This window comes from Diabrotica undecimpunctata, chromosome 5 (assembly GCF_040954645.1).
Source record: "Diabrotica undecimpunctata isolate CICGRU chromosome 5, icDiaUnde3, whole genome shotgun sequence".
NCBI classification, from domain to species: Eukaryota; Metazoa; Arthropoda; class Insecta; order Coleoptera; family Chrysomelidae; genus Diabrotica; species Diabrotica undecimpunctata.
Window position 1 is genome coordinate 75,085,702 of NC_092807.1, and position 17,500 is coordinate 75,103,201.

Below are 17,500 nucleotides of genomic sequence, written 5' to 3' on the forward strand. Positions count from 1 at the left end.
ACGCGCACACAAACACACGCACACAGGCACACACGCACACACGCACACGCACACGCACACACTCTCCACCTCTCGACTCCTATCCATTAGTCGCCTCTTAAGACAGGCAGGGTCTTCTTGCCACGGACGTATTCTCATCTCTGCAAGCCGAACGGATACACACACACTCGCACACATACACACACACATACACGCTTCACCTCTCGACTCCTACCCATTAGTCGACTCTTACGACATTCAGGGAATTCTTGCCACGGCCGTGTTCTTATCTCTGCGACCCGAACGGACACACACACACACACTCAAACACACACACGCACGCACACACCCACACACACACATACAATCTTCACCTCTCGACTCCTACATATTAGTCGCCTCTTACGATAGGCAGGGCCTTCTTGCCTCGGTCAAGTTCTTATCTCTGTGAGCCGAACGGACACACACACTGACACACACACGCACGCACACACACACACACACACACACACACAAATACACCCTCCACCTCTCGACTTCTACCCATTAGTCGCCTCTTACGACAGGCATGGCCTTCTTGCTTCGGTCGTATTCTAATTTCTGCAAGCCGAACGGACACACACATACAAACACACACACTTACACACGCACACACAAAGGAACACACACACACACACATACACTCTTCATCTCTCGACTCCCACCAATTAGTCGCTTATCTCTTATACCTTCTTATTTTTGCGAGCCAAACGGACACACACACACTTACACACACAAATACACACACACTCACACACGCACACACACGCACACACACACATACACTCTTCACCTCTCGACTCCTACCCATTAGTCGCCTCTCACGACAGGCAGGGCCTTCTTGCCTCGGCCGTATTATTATCTCTGCAAGCCGAACAGACACACACACACTCACACACTTACACACGCACACACACGCACACACACACACATACCCTCTTCACCTCTCGACTCCTACCCATAAGTCGCCTCTTACGACAGGCAAGGCCTTCTTGCTACGGCCGTGTTCTCATTTCTGCGAGCCGACCGGACACACACACACACGCACACACAAACACACGCACACAGGCACACACGCACACACGCACACGTACACGCACACGCACACACTCTCCAACTCTCGACTCCTTTCCATTAGTCGCCTCTTAAGACAGGCAGGGCCTTCTTGCCACGGACGCATTCTTATCTCTGCGAGCCGAACAGACACACACACACACACTCGCACACACACACACGCACGCACACATACACTCTTCACCTCTCGACTCCTACCCATTATTCTCCTCCTACGACAGGCAGGGACTTCTTGCCACGGCCGTGTTCTTATTTCTGCAAGCTGAACGGACACACACACAAACGCACACACAAACACATGCACACAGGTACACACGCACACACGCACACGCACACGCACACACTCTTCACCTCTCGATTCCTATCCATTAGTCGCCTCTTAAGACAGGCAGGGCCTTCGTGCCATGGGCGTATTCTTATCTCTGCGAGCCGAACGGACACACACACACACGCACACACGCACAAACACACGCACACACACAAACACACACATACACTCTTCACCTCTCGACTCCAATTCATTAGTCGCCTACTACGACAGGCAGGGACTTCTTGCCACGGCCGTGTTCTTATCTCTGCGAGCCGAACGGACACACACAGTTACACACACGCACACACACGCACACACGCACACACGCACACACGCACGCACAAATACATTCTTCACCTCTCGACTCCTACCCATTAGTCGCCCCTTACGACTAGCATGGCTTTCTTGCCACAGCTGTTTTCTTATCTCTGCGAGCCGAAGACACACACACACTTACACACACACACTCACAAAAAGACACACACACGCAAACACGAACGCACACACGCACACACACACATGCACACACGCACGCACACACGCACACACACATACACGCACACACGCACACACACATACATTCTTCACCTCTCGACTCCTACCTATTCGTCGCCTCTTACGACAGGCAGGGCCTTCTTGCCTTGGCCGTGTTCTTATCTCTGCAAGCCGAAGACACACACACATACACACACACGCACACACACACGCACACACGCACACACACACATACAATCTTCACCTCTCGACTCCTACCTATTAGTCGCCTCTTACGAAAGGCAGGGCCTTCTTGCCTCAGTCAAGTTCTTATCTCTGCAAGTCGAACTAACACACACACATACTCATACACGCACACACACACACACACATACACTCTTAACCTCCCGACTCCTACTTATTAGTCGAACCTTACAAGAGGCAGATCCTCCTTGCCTCGGCCAATTCTTATCTCTGCAAGCCAAACGGACACACACACATACACACACTCACACACGCACACACACGGACACACGCACAGACAGACATACACTCTTCACCTCTCGACTGATATCCATTAGTCGCCTCTTAAGACAGGCAGGGCCTTCTTGCCACGGACGTATTATTATCTCTGCGGGCCGAACGGACACACACACACACTCATACACACACATACACTCCTAACCTCTCGACTCCTACCCATTAGTGGCCTCTTTCGACATTCAGGGACTTCTTGCCACGGACGTATTCTTATCTTTGCAAGACGAACGGACACACACACACATACTCACACACGCACACACACACGCACACACGCACACTCACACACATACACTCTTCACCTCTCAACTCCAACCTATTAGTTGCCCCTTACAACAGGCAGGGTCTTCTTGCCTTGGCCGTATTATTATCTCTGCAAGCCTGACGGACACACACACATACACACACACTCACACACGCACACACACACGCACACACGCGCACACACACATACATTCTTCACCTCTCGACACCTACCTATTCGTCGCCTCTTACGACAGGCAGGGCCTTCTTGCCTTGGCCGTGTTCTTATCTCTGCAAGCCGAAGACACACACACATACACACACACACACTCACAAACACACACACACACACGCAAACACGCACGCACACACGCACACACACACGCACACACGCACGCACACACGCACACACACATACACTCACACACACACACACACGCACACACGCACACACACATACATTCTTCACCTCTCGACTCCTACCTATTAGTCGCCTCTTACGACAGGCAGGCTCTTCTTGCTTCGGCCGTGTTCTTATCTCTGCAAGCCGAACAGACACACACACATACTCACACACGCATGCACACATACATTCTTCACCTCTCGACTCCTACCTATTCGTCGCCTCTTACGACTGGCATGGCTTTCTTGCCGCGTCTGTGTTCTTATCTCTGCGAGCCGAAGACACACACACATACACACACACACACACACTCACAAACACACACACACAGGCAAACACGCACGCACACACGCACACACACACGCACACACGCACGCACACACGCACACACACATACACTCACACACACACACACACACGCACACACGCACACACACATACATTCTTCACCTCTCGACTCCTACCTATTAGACGCCTCTTACGATAGGCAGGGCCTTCTTGCCTCGGTCAAGTTCTTATTTTTGCAAGCCGAACTAACACACACACATACACACACACGCACACACACACGCACACACGCACACACACATACACTCTTCACCTCTCGACTCCTACCCATTAGTCGCCTCTTACGACAGGCAGGAACTTCTTGCCACGGCCGAGTTCTTATCTCTGTAAGCCGAAAGGACACACACACTGACACACACACGCACGCACACACACACACACACACACACAAATACACTCTCCACCTCTTGACTTCTACCCATTAGTCGCCTCTTACGACAGGCATGGCCTTCTTGCTTCGGTCGTATTCTAATTTCTGCAAGCCGAACGGACACACACATACATACACACACACTTACACACGCACACACAAAGGAACACACACACACACATACACTCTTCATCTCTCGACTCCTACCAATTAGTCGCTCCTTACAGCAAGCATGGCCTTCTTGCCACGGCCGTATTCTTATCTATGCAAGCCGAACGGACACACACACATACACACACATACTTACACACACACGCACACACGCACACACGCACACACACATACACTCTTCACCTCTCGACTCCTACCCATTAGTCGCCTTTTACGACAGGCATGGCCTTCTTACCACGGCTGTATTTTTATCTCTGCGAGCCGAAGGGACACACACACACATACACACACATACACACACATTCACACACACACACACACGCGCACACACGTACACTCTTCACCTCTCGACTCCAACCCATTAGTCGCCTCTTACGACAGGCATTGCCTTCTTGCAACCGCTGTTTTGTTATCTCTGCGAGCCGAAGGGGCACACACACATACACACACACACTCACACACACACACGCACACACGCACGCACAAATACATTCTTCACCTCTCGACTCCTACCCATTACTCGCCCCTTACGACTGGCATGGCTTTCTTTCCGCGGCTGTGTTCTTATCTCCGCGAGCCGAAGACACACACACACATAAACACACACACACACTCACAAACACACACACACAGGCAAACACGCACGCACACACGCACACACACACGCACACACGCACGCACACACGCACACACACATACACTCACACACACACACACACACACGCACACACGCACACACACATACATTCTTCACCTCTCGACTCCTACCTATTAGACGCCTCTTACGATAGGCAGGGCCTTCTTGTCTCGGTCAAGTTCTTATCTCTGCAAGCCGAACTAACACACACACACATACTGACACACGCACACACACACGCACACACGCACACACACATACACTCTTCACCTCTCGACTCCTACCCATTAGTCGCCTCTTACGACAGGCAGGAACTTCTTGCCACGGCCGAGTTCTTATCTCTGTGAGCCGAAAGGACACACACACTGACACACACACGCACGCACACACGCACACACACATACATTCACAAACACACAAACACGCACACACGCACACACACATACATTCTTCACCTCTCGACTCCTACCTATTAGACGCCTCTTACGATAGGCAGGGCCTTCTTGCCTCGGTCAAGTTCTTATCTCTGCAAGCCGAACTAACACACACACATACTCACACACGCACACACACGCACACACGCACACACACATGCACTCTTCACCTCTCGACTCCTACCTATTAGTCGCCTCTTACGATAGGCAGGGCCTTCTTGCCTCGGTCGTGTTCTTATTTCTGCAAGCCGAACTAACACACACACATACTCACACACTCACAAACACACACAAACAGGCACACACGTACGCACACACGGACACGCACACGCACACACGCACGCACAGACGCACACACACATACACTCACACACACACACGCACACACGCACACACACATACATTCTTCACCACTCGACTCCTACCTATTAGTCGCCTCTTACGACAGGCAGGGCCTTCTTGCCTCGGCCGTGTTCTTATCTCTGCAAGCCGAACGGACACACACACATACTCACACACGCACACACACACGTACACACGCACACACACAAATACACTCTTCACCTCTCGACTCCTACCCATTAGTCGCCCCGTACGATTTGCATGGCCTTCTTGCCACGGCTGTTTTCTTATCTCTGCGAGCAGAAGGGACACACACATACACACACACACTCACAAACACACACACATACACGCAGGCCCACACGCACACACACATACACTCACACACACACAAACACGCACACACGCACACACACATACATTCTTCACCACTCGACTCCTACCTATTAGTCGCCTCTTACGACAGGCAGGGCCTTCTTGCCTCGGCCGTGTTCTTATCACTGCAAGCCAAACGGACACACACACATACTCACACACGCACACACATACGCACACACGCACACACACATACACTCTTCACCTCTCGACTCCTACCTATTAGTCGCCTCTTACGATAGGCAGGGCCTTCTTGCCTCGGTCGTATTCTTATTTCTGCAAGCCGAACTAACACACACATACTCACACACGCACACACACACGCACACACGCACACACACACATACACTCTTCACCTCTCGACTCCTACTTATTACTTCAGGGACTTCTTGCCACGGCCGTTTTCTTATCTCTGCGAGCCGAACGGACACACACACACACTCACACAGACACGCACGCACACACGCCACACACACGCGCACACGCACACGCACACGCACACGCACACGCAAACGCACACGCACACGCACACGCACACGCACACACTCTCCACCTCTTGACTCCTATCCCTTAGTCGCCTCTTACGAGAGGCAAAGCCTTCTTGCTCCGGCCGTATTCTTATCTCTGCAAGCCGAACGGATACACACACTCACACCCACACGCACGCACACACGCACACACACACTCACACACGCACAAACACACGCAGACACGAACACACACACACACATAAACTCTTCACATTTCGACTCCTACCCATTAGTCGCCTCTTACGACAGACAGGGACTACTTGCCACAGCCGAGTTCTTATCTCTGTGTGCCGAACAGACACACACACTCACACATACGCACGCTCACACGCACACACACACGCACAAACACACACACACGCACACACGCACACACACATACACTCTTCACCTCTCGACTCCTACCTTTTAGTCGCCTCTTACGATGACCAGTGCATTCTTGCCGCGGTCGTGTTCTCATCTCTGCAAGCCGAACTAACTCACACACATACTCACACACGCACACACACACGCACACACACACACGCACACACGCACACACACAAATACACTCTTCACCTCTCGACTCCTACTTATTAGTCGACCCTTACAAGAGGCAGGGCCTTCTGGCCTCGGCCGTATTCTTATCTCTGCAAGCCAAACAAACACACACACATACACACACACTCACACATGCCCACACACGCACATACGCACACACACACACACATACACTCTTCTCCTCTCGACTACTACCCATTAGTCGCCTCTTAAGACAGGCAGGGCCTTCTTGCCACGGACGTATTCTTATCTCTGCAAGCCGAACGGACACACACACACACTCACACACGCCCACACACATGCACACACGCACACACACACATACACTCTTCACCTCTCGACTCCTACCTGTTAGTCGCCCCTTACAACAGGCAGGGTCTTCTTGCCTTGGCCGTATTCTTACCTCTGCAAGCCAGACGGACACACACACATACAGACACACTCACACACGCACACACACACGCACACACGCACACACACACATACACTCTTCACCTCTCGACTCCTACCTGTTAGTCGCCCCTTACAACAGGCAGGGTCTTCTTGCCTTGGCTGTATTCTTACCTCTGCAAGCCAGACGGACACACACACATACACACACACTCACACACACACACACACGCACGCACACACGCACACACACACATATACACTCTTCACCTCTTGACTCCTACCCATTATTCTTCTCTTTCGAAAGGCAGAGACTTCTGGCCACGGTCGTGTTCTTATCTCTGCAAGCCGAACGCACACACGCACACGCACACACTCTCCACCTTTCGACTCCTATCCATTAGTAGCCTCTTAAGACAGGCAAGGCCTTCTTGCCATGGACGTATTCTTATCTCTGCAAGCCGAACGGACACACACACACACACTCACACACGCCCACACACATGCACACACGCACACACACACATACACTCTTCACCTCTCGACTCCTACCTGTTAGTCGCCCCTTACAACAGGCAGGGTCTTCTTGCCTTGGCCGTAGTCTTACCTCTGCAAGCCAGACGGACACACACACATACAGACACACTCACACACGCACACACACACGCACACACGCACACACGCACACACACATACATTCTTCACCTCTCGACTCCTACCCATTAGTCGCCTCTTACGACAGGCATGGCCTTCTTGCTTCGGTTGTATTCTAATTTCTGCAAGCCGAAAGAACACACACATACATACACACACACACACACACTTACACACGCACACACACACACACGTACACTCTTCATCTCTCGACTCCTACCCATTAGTCGCCTCTTACGACAGGCATGAACTTCTTACCACGGCTGTATTTTTATCTCTGCCAACTGAAGGGACACACATACACACACACTCAAACACACACACATGCACACACGCACGCACACATACACTCTTCTCCTCTCGACTCCTACCTATTAGTCGCCTCTTACGACAGGCAGGGTCTTCTTGCTTCGGCCGTGTTCTTATCTCTGCAAGCCGAACAGACACACACACATACTCACACACGCACGCACACATACACTCTTCTCCTCTCGACTCCTACCCATTAGTCGCCCCTTACGACTGGCATGGCTTTCTTGCCGCGGCTGTGTTCTTATCTCATTAGTCGCCTCTTACGACAGGCATGGCCTTCTTGCTTCGGTCGTATTCTAATTTCTGCAAGACGAACGGACACACACATACATACACACACACTTACACACGCACACACAAAGGAACACACACACACATACACTCTTTATCTCTCGATTCCTACCAATTAGTCGCTCCTTACAGCAAGCATGGCCTTCTTGCCACGGCCGTATTCTTATCTATGCAAGCCGAACGGACACACACACACATACACACACATACTTACACACACACGCACACACGCACACACGCACACACACACATACACTCTTCACCTCTCGACTCCTACCCATTAGTCGCCTTTTACGACAGGCATGGCCTTCTTATCACGGCTGTATTTTTATCTCTGCGAGTCGAAGGGACACACACACACATACACACACATACACACACATTCACACACACACACACACGCGCACACACGAACACTCTTCACCTCTCGACTCCAACCCATAAGTCGCCTCTTACGACAGGCATTGCCTTCTTGCAACCGCTGTTTTGTTATCTCTGCGAGCCGAAGGGACACAGACACATACACACACACACTCACACACACACGCACACACGCACGCACAAATACATTCTTCACCTCTCGACTCCTACCCATTAGTCGCCCCTTACGACTGGCATGGCTTTCTTGCCATGCGTTATGCTTTTATCTCTGCGAGCCGAAGACACACACACACATACACACACACACACACTCACAAACACACACACACGCAAACAGGCACGCACACACGCACACACACACGCACACACGCACGCACACACGCACACACACATACACGCACACACGCACACACACATTCATTCTTCACCTCTCGACTCCTACCTATTAGTCGCCTCTTACGACAGGCAGGGCCTTCTTGCCTTGGCCGTGTTCTTATCACTGCAAGCCAAACGGAAACACACACATACTCACACACGCACACACATACGCACACACGCACACACACATACACTCTTCACCTCTCGACTCCTACCTATTAGTCGCCTCTTACGATAGGCAGGGCCTTCTTGCCTCGGTCGTATTCTTATTTCTGCAAGCCGAACTAACACACACATACTCACACACGCACACACACACGCACACACGCACACACACACATACACTCTTCACCTCTCGACTCCTACTTATTACTTCAGGGACTTCTTGCCACGGCCGTTTTCTTATCTCTGCGAGCCGAACGGACACACACACACACACTCACACAGACACGCACGCACACACGCCACACACACGCGCACACGCACACGCACACGCACACGCACACGCACACGCAAACGCACACGCACACGCACACGCACACGCACACACTCTCCACCTCTTGACTCCTATCCCTTAGTCGCCTCTTACGAGAGGCAAAGCCTTCTTGCTCCGGCCGTATTCTTATCTCTGCAAGCCGAACGGATACACACACTCACACCCACACGCACGCACACACGCACACACACACTCACACACGCACAAACACACGCAGACACGAACACACACACACATACACTCTTCACATTTCGACTCCTACCCATTAGTCGCCTCTTACGACAGACAGGGACTACTTGCCACAGCCGAGTTCTTATCTCTGTGTGCCGAACAGACACACACACTCACACATACGCACGCTCACACGCACACACACACGCACAAACACACACACACGCACACACGCACACACACATACACTCTTCACCTCTCGACTCCTACCTTTTAGTCGCCTCTTACGATGAGCAGTGCATTCTTGCCGCGGTCGTGTTCTCATCTCTGCAAGCCGAACTAACTCACACACATACTCACACACGCACACACACACGCACACACACACACGCACACACGCACACACACAAATACACTCTTCACCTCTCGACTCCTACTTATTAGTCGACCCTTACAAGAGGCAGGGCCTTCTGGCCTCGGCCGTATTCTTATCTCTGCAAGCCAAACAAACACACACACATACACACACACTCACACATGCCCACACACGCACATACGCACACACACACACACATACACTCTTCTCCTCTCGACTACTACCCATTAGTCGCCTCTTAAGACAGGCAGGGCCTTCTTGCCACGGACGTATTCTTATCTCTGCAAGCCGAACGGACACACACACACACTCACACACGCCCACACACATGCACACACGCACACACACACATACACTCTTCACCTCTCGACTCCTACCTGTTAGTCGCCCCTTACAACAGGCAGGGTCTTCTTGCCTTGGCCGTATTCTTACCTCTGCAAGCCAGACGGACACACACACATACAGACACACTCACACACGCACACACACACGCACACACGCACACACACACATACACTCTTCACCTCTCGACTCCTACCTGTTAGTCGCCCCTTAAAACAGGCAGGGTCTTCTTGCCTTGGCCGTATTCTTACCTCTGCAAGCCAGACGGACACACACACATACACACACACTCACACACACACACACGCACGCACACACGCACACACACACATATACACTCTTCACCTCTTGACTCCTACCCATTATTCTTCTCTTTCGAAAGGCAGAGACTTCTGGCCACGGTCGTGTTCTTATCTCTGCAAGCCGAACGCACACACGCACACGCACACACTCTCCACCTTTCGACTCCTATCCATTAGTAGCCTCTTAAGACAGGCAAGGCCTTCTTGCCATGGACGTATTCTTATCTCTTCGAGCCGAACGGACACACACACATACACTCACACACACACACACACACACACACACACATACACTCTTTACCTCTCGACTCCTACCCATTGGTCGCCTCTTACGACATTCAGAGACTTCTTGCCACGGCCGTGTTCTTATCTCTGCGAGCCGAACGGACACACACCCACACTCACACACACACGCACGCACACAAGCACACACACACACACGTACACACGCATACGCACACGCACACGCACACGCACACGCACACACTCTCCACCTCTCGACTCCTAACCATTATATCGATGCGAGCCGACAGGACACACACACACTCACACACGCACACACACACGCACACAGGCACACACGCACACGCACACGTACACGCACACACTCTCCACCTCTCGATTCCTATCCATTAGTCGCCTCTTAAGACAGGCAGGGCCTTCTTTCCACAGCCGTGTTCTTATCTCTGCGAGCTGACCGGACACACACACACACGCACACACACGCACACACGCACACACACACATACACTCTTTACCTCTCGACTCCTACCCATTAGTCGCCGCTTACGACAGGCAGGGCCTTCTTGGCACGGACGTGTTCCTATCGATGCGAGCCGACCGGACACACACACACTCACACACGCACACACACACACGCACACAGGCACACACGCACACGCACACGTACACGCACACACTCTCCACCTCTCGACTCCTATCCATTACTCCCCTCTTACGACAGGCATGGCCTTCTTGCCACCGCTGTTTGCTTATCTCTGCGAGCGAAGGGACACACACACATACACACACACTCACACACACACACGCACACACGCACGCACAGACGCACACACTTATACACTCACACACACATACATTCTTCACCTCTCGACTCCTACCTATTAGTCGCCTCTTACGACAGGCAGGACCTACTTGCCTCGGCCGTGTTCTTATCTCTGCAAGCCGAGCGGACACACACATACTCACACACGCACACACACACGCCCACACGCACACACACACATACACTCTTCACCTCTCGACTCCTACCTATTAGTCGCCTCTTACGTTAGGCAGGGTTTTCTTGCCTCGGTCGTGTTCTTATCTCTGCGAGCCGACCGGACACACACCCACACTCACACACACTCACACACGCACACACACGCACACACGCACACACACACATACACTCTTCACCTCTCGACTCCTACCCATTAGTCGCCGCTTACGACAGGCAGGGCCTTCTTGGCACGGACGTGTTCTTATCGATGCAAGCCGACCGGACACACACACTCACACACGCACACACACACGCACACAGGCACACACGCACCCGCACACGTACAGGCACACACTCTCCACCTCTCGATTCCTATCCATTAGTCGCCTCTTAAGACAGGCAGGGCCTTCGTGCCACGGACGTATTCTTATCTCTGCGAGCCGAACGGACACACACACACACACACGCACAAACACACGCACACACACACAAACACACACATACACTCTTCACCTCTCAACTCCAATTCATTAGTCGCCTACTACGACAGGCAGGGACTTCTTGCCACGGCCGTGTTCTTATCTCTGCGAGCCGAACGGACACACACACACTCACACACACACGCACACACGCACACACACACTGTAACGATGCTCTGATCGTTTAACAGTTCGAACCGTGGGAGTGTCAATATTTGCGCATCCACTTCTACAACGTGACGGCGAAGTGGGAATCAGAACGGCTATTTAAGGCGTGTGAATAGCGGAATTAGACAGTCTTGTAGCTAGCGCTCTAGGCTCCCTGACTCGCCGGTGTAGTGAACCTGCGGGCCATTCTGGACAGAGAGATTTCCGTATTGAGGAGCATATTCTGTCCTTAGCCAAGCGGAACCCGTCGGCATTGTGTATTGAACATTGCCATGGGTCTGCACAGCTAAATATTTTGTTTTGCGAGCATATTCGGAGCTTTCGCTGAATTGAAGCGAAAGCGAGTATAAATCTGCGCGCAATCGATTACCCCCATTTCGTTTCTTATTAGTAGTACTAATTAATTTCTTTTCTTTTATAGACGTTCGCCGAGGACTTCGTTCATCACGGGATTCAGTAGAATTCGTTTTAGTTTTATTCATTGTATAAGTATACAACGTAGAATTCCTTTTATTTTTATTTATTGTAGATATACTAAATTAATAGATTTATTTTTACTTCAAACCTGTGTTTTACTGAGTCTGTCGCCCCGAAAGAGCTACCCATCACAAACTGGCGCCCGAGCAAAAATTAATAACATGCCGACAGATAAAGACACAGACTCAGTAACAGGTACGTCGTGGATAAACCGACTTTGCAAAGAGGAATTGCAGAGCGAGGCCGAAAAATACGGCTTAGATCCCAAGGGAACCGTCGACGAATTGAGAACACGACTCAGAACCTATTTTAAAAATCGCGAGGAAGCTACAGGAACAATCCCAAGAGAAAAAACTTCCAAGGGAACAGAATCCGACACACTGGCCCAGGAAATTTCGGGCATCCGAATACAATTACAGGAATTAACAATAACGAAACAAATGGGGCAACCAGAATTGCTAAATCAAGTACGAAAGTGGAACACACACTTCGACAAGAAACATTCGGATGCAAATACACTCTTCACCTCTCGACTCCTACCCATTAGTCGGCTCTTACGACAGGCATGGACTTATTGCCTCGGCCGTATTCTTATCTCTGCAAGCCAAACAGACACACACACATACACACACACTTACACACGCACACACACGCACACACGCACACACACACACATACACTCTTTACCTCTCGACTCCTACCCATTAGTCGTCTCTTACGACAGGCAGGGCCTTCTTGCCACGGCCGTGTTCTCATCTCTGCGAGCCGACCGGACACACACACACTGACACAGACACATACACACACACACTCACACACGCACGCACACGCGCACAGACACACATACACTCTTCACCTCTCGACTAGTACCCATTATTCTCCTCTTACGACAGGCAGGGACTTCTTGCCACGGCCGTGTTCTTATCTCTGCAACCCGAACGGACACACACACATACTCACACACGCACACGCACACGCACACGCACACGCACACACTCTTTACCTCTCGACTCCTATCCATTAGTCGCCCCTTACGACAGGCATGGCCTTCTTGCCACCGCTGTTTTCTTATCTCTGCGAGCGAAGGAACACACACACATACACACACACTCACACACACACACACACACGCACGCACACACGCACACACTTATACACTCACACACACACATACATTCTTCACCTCTCGACTCCTACCTATTAGTCGCCTCTTACGACAGGCAGGGCCTTCTTGCCTCGGCCGTGTTCTTATCTCTGCAAGACAAACGAACACACACATATACTCACACACGCACACACACACGCACACACGCACACACACACATACACTCTTCATCTCTCGACTCCTACCTATTAGTCGCCTCTTACAATAGGCAGGGCCTTCTTGCCTCGGTCGTGTTCTTATTTCTGCAAGCCAAACTAACACACACACATACTCACACACGCACACACACACGCACACACGCACACACACACATACACTCTTCACCTCCCGACTCCTACTTATTAGTCGCCCCTTACAAGAGGCAGATCCTTCTTGCCTCGGCCGTATTCTTATCTCTGCAAGCCGAACGGACACACACGCACACACACACGCACACACGCACACACACACACACAAACACTCTTCACCTCTCGACTCCTACCTATTAGTCGCCTCTTACGACAGGCAGGGCCTTCTTGCCTCGGCCGTGTTCTTATCTCTGCAAGCCAAACGGACACACACACATACTCACACACGCACACACACACGCACACACGCACACACACACATACACTCTTCACCTCTCGACTCCTACCTATTAGTCGCCTCTTACGATAGGCAGGGCCTTCTTGCCTCGGCCGTGTTCTTATCTCTGCAAGCCAAACGGACACACACACATACTCACACACGCACACACACACGCACACACGCACACACACACATACATTCTTCACCTCTCGACTCCTACCTATTAGTCGCCTCTTACGACAGGCAGGACCTTCTTGCCTCGGCCGTGTTCTTATCTCTGCAAGCCGAACGGACACACACATACTCACACACGCACACACACACGGACACACGCACACACACACACAAACACTCTTCACCTCTCGACTCCTGCCTATTAGTCGCCTATTACGTCAGGCAGGGCTTTCTTGCCTCGGTCGTGTTCTTATCTCTGCAAGCAGAACTAACACACACACATACTCACACACGCACACACACGCACACACGCACACACACATACACTCTTCACCTCTCGACTCCAACTTATTAGTCGCCCACTCTTCACCTCTCGACTCCTACCCATTAGTCGCCCCGTACGATTTGCATGGCCTTCTTGCCACGGCTGTTTTCTTATCTCTGCGAGCCGAAGGGACACACACACATACACACACACACACTCACAAACACACACACACACGCACGCACACACGCACACACACATGCACTCACACACACACAAACACGCACACACGCACACACACATACATTCTTCACCTCTCGACTCCTACCTATTAGTCGCCTCTTACGACAGGCAGGGCCTTCTTGCCTCGGCCGTGTTCTTATCTCTGCGAGCCGAACGGACATACACACACACGCACCCACGCACACGCACACGCACATGCACACACTCTCCACCTCTCGACTCCTATCCATTAGTCACCTCTTAAGACAGGCAGGGCCTTCTTGCCACGGCCGTGTTCTTATCCCTGCGAGTCGAACGGACACACACACTTACACACACACGCACGCACACACGCACACACACACGCATTCACGCACACGCACACGCACACGCACACGCACACACTCTCAACCTCTCAACTCCTATCCATTAGTCGCCTCTTACAACAGGCAGGGCCTTCTTGCCACGGCCGTGTTCTTATCTCTGGGAGTCGAACGGACACACACACTTACAAACACACGCACGCACACACGCACACACACACGCACCCACGCACGCACACACGCTCACACACACACTCACACACGCACAAACACACGCACACACACACACACACATACACACTTTAACTTTCGACTCCTAACCATTAGTCTCCTTTTACGACAGGCAGGCACTACTTGCCACAGCCGAGTTCTTATCTCTGTGAGCCAAACGGACACACACACTCACACACACACACGCACTCACACACGCACACACACGCACTCACGCACACGCACACGCACAAGCACACGCACACGCACACACTCTCCACCTCTCGACTCCTATCTATTAGTCGCCTCTTAAGACAGGCAGGGCCTTCTTGCCACGGCCGTATTCTTATCTCTGCGAGCCGAGCGGACACACACACACACACTCACACACACACACATACACTCTTCACCTCTCGACTCCTACCTTTTAGTCGCCTCTTACGAGAGGCAGGGCCTTCTTGCCCCGGCCGTGTTCTTATCTCTGCAAGCCGAACGAATACACTCACTCACACACACGCACGCACACACGCACACACACACTCACACACGCACAAACACACGCACACACGCACACACACACACACACACATACATTCTTCAACTTTCGACTCCTACCCATTAGTCACCTATTACGACAGGCATGTCGTTCTTGCCTCGGCCGTATTCTAATCTCTGCGAGCCGAATGGACACACACATACATACACACACACTTACACACGCACACACAAACAAACACACACACACACATACACTCTTCATCTCTCGACTCCTATTAATTAGTCGCTCCTTACAGCAAGCATGGCCTTCTTGCCACGGCCGTATTCTTATCCCTGCAAGCCGAACAGACACACACACTCATACACACACACTCACACAAGCACAAACACACACACACACATACACTCTTCACCTCTCGACTCCTACCTTTTAGTCGCCTCTTACGATAGGCAGGGCCTTCTTGCCGCGGTCGTGTTCTTATCTCTGCAAGCCGAACTAACACACACACATACTCACACACGCACACACACACGCACACACACATACACTCTTCACCTCCCGACTCCTACTTATTAGTCGACCCTTACAAGAGGCAGGGCCTTTTTGCCTCGGCCGTATTCTTATCTCTGCAAGGCAAATGGACACACACACACTCTCACACGCACACACACGCACACACGCACACAAACACACACATACACTCTTCACCTCTCGACCCCTACCCATTATTCTCCTCTTACGACAGGCAGGGATATCTTGCCCGGGCGTGTTCTTATCTCTGAAAGCCGAACGGACACACACACAGACCCGCACACACAAACACACGC